A 2,709-nucleotide genomic window follows, 5' to 3' on the forward strand; every position below is an offset into this window, starting at 1 on the left:
GCTTCTGCGGGTCTCAGTGTGCCTTTCCTTCCTTCTAGTTGTAGAGTTTACAGTCAGCCAGGCTTCCTGTGGTTCTGGATGAAGTCCGTATTGTTTCTCTGAGGTATTAATCAATTGTTGTGTGCGGCATTAATTTCCCGGTGTTTATCTCTGCCGCCATCTTAGTTTCCCCCATATATTGTTTCTGATTGGTCTTTCAGACTTCTTAGGATAGATTCTGAGAAATGGGATCATGGGATCAAATGACAGTTCCATTTTTTGAGGAAATTTTAACTCTTTTCCATAGTGCTTGTAGCAGTCTATATTCCCACCAACTGTGTACTAGGGTTCCTTTTTCTCCATATCTTTGCCAGTATTTGCTGTTTGTTGATTTATTGATTTATTGGTGATGTCATGCTGGCAGGTGTGAGGTGACATCTCATAGTGGTTTTAATTTGCATATCTCAGATGATTAGTGATATTGAACATTTTTTCATATGTCTATTGGCCATCTGTGTGTCCTCTTTGGAGAAGTGTCTATTCAGGTCCTTTGCCCATTTTTTATCTGGATTGTTTGTTTTCCTGGTGTTGAGTTGTAGACATTATTTACATATTTGGGAAATCAACCCCTTATCAGATGTATTATTGGCAAATATATTCTCTCATACAGTGGTTCCCTTTTCATTAGGTTGATGGTTTCTTTTGCTGTATAGAAGCATTATATTTTCACTAGAGGCCCGTTGCAGGAAGATTCCTGCAAGAACAGGGCTTCCTCAGGCCTATTCCTGCAAGAACAGGGCTTCCTGAGGCCAGAGCAAAGCAGAGAAGGGAGCGAAACCGGAGGCGGGCTTCGCTCCCTCCTGTCTCTGCCGCCTTGGCTCCCTCCCTTCCGCGCCTCTTAGCTCCCTCCCTTCCCTGCCACCTCAGCTCCCTCCCATGTCCACCGCCTCACTCGCTCCCATGTCTGCTATTTCCGATCCGTTCCCTTTGCCACTGCTTGGCTCCCTTCTGCAGTGCTTGGCTTCCTTCTACACTGTCTTCAGTCTTCGCTGGGCGCCTGTGTATGCAAATTAACTGCCATCTTTGTTGGGTTAATTTACATACTCTTCTGATTGGCTGGTGGGCATAGCGAAGGTATGGTCAATTAGCATCTTTGTCTTTTATTAGTGTAGATGTAGTCCCATTGTTTATTTTTTCCTTTCTTTCCATTGCCCTAGGACAGTGGTAGGCAAGCTGTGGCTTGCAAGCCACATGAGGCTCTTTGGCCCCTTGAGTGTGCCTCTTCCACAAAATACCATGTGTGGGCGCTCATGTACAGTGCGATTGAAACTTCATGGCCCATGCACAGACGTTGGTATTTTGTGGAAGAGCCACACTCAAGGGACCAAAGAGCCACATGTGGCTCATGAGCCGCAGATTGCCGACCACTGCCCTAGGACATATATCAGCAAAAATATTGCTATGAGAAATGTGTCAGATTTGATTGCCTGTGTTTTCTTCTAGGATTTTTATGGTTTGTGACTTACATTTAAGTCTTTTACCCATTTTGAGTTTATTCTTGTGTATGGTGTAAGTTGGTGGCCTACTTTGATTTTTTTTTGCATGTGCCTACCCAAAATTTTAATCATTCCAGCTGGGATAGAATTATCAAAAATTGTGAATGAATTTAATACAAATTAAGGTCAATGCTATTTTCTAAAATACGTATTGACTAGAAAGCCATGGGTTGACTTCTGGGTTCTCTGTTCTGTTCCATATATTCTATATTCCTGTTCATATGCCAATGACAGGCTGTTTTGATTATAATGGCCTGATAGTATAGTTTGATATCAAGTATTGTGATGCATCCAACTTTGTTCTTTTTTCTTAAGAATGCTTTGCCCTAACTTGTTTGGCTCAGTGGATAGAGTGTTGGCCTGCAGACTGAAAGATCCCAGGTTTGATTCTGGTCAAGGGCATGTACCTTGATTGTGGGCAACTGATTGATGTTTCTCTCATTGATGTTTCTAACTCTCTATTCCTCTCTGTAAAAAATCAATAAAATATATTTTTTAAAAAATGCTGAGGTTCTTGGGGACATTTTGGTTCCATATAACTTTTTAGAATATTTGTCCTAGATTGGTTTGGGTACTATGGACTTTTTAATGATGTTAATTTTTCATATCCGTGAACAAGATATATGCTCCCACCTATTTGTATCTTCCTCAATTTCTTTTTTTTCTTTCTTTTTTTAAAAAAATCTTTATTGTTTAAAGTTTTACATATGGCCTCTTTTTCCCCATTGACCTCTCCTAGCCCGCCTGCACCACCTCTCCCAATCCCAGGCCTTTACCACTCTAATGTCTGTGTCCATGGGTTATGAATACAATTTCATTGGTTGATCTTTTTCCACCAACTCCAACTCTCCTGCCTTCCCTCTGAGGTATGACAGTCTGTTTGATGCTTCTGTGTCTCTGGATCTATTTTTTTCATCAGTTTATGTTCTTCATTATATTCCACAAATGAGTGAGATCAAGTGATATTTGTCTTTCTCCAACTGGCTTATTTAGCTTAGCATAATGCTCTCCAGGTCCATCCATGCTGTTGCAAATGGCAAGAGTTCTTTCTTTTTTAGAGCAGCATAGCATTCCATTGTGTAGATGTACCACAGCTTTCTAATCCACTCATCTGCTGATGGGCACTTAGGCTGTTTCCAAATCTTAGCTATTGTAAACTGTGCTGTTATGAACA

Source organism: Myotis davidii, unplaced genomic scaffold, assembly GCF_000327345.1.
Source record: "Myotis davidii unplaced genomic scaffold, ASM32734v1 scaffold64, whole genome shotgun sequence".
Taxonomy (NCBI): Eukaryota; Metazoa; Chordata; class Mammalia; order Chiroptera; family Vespertilionidae; genus Myotis; species Myotis davidii.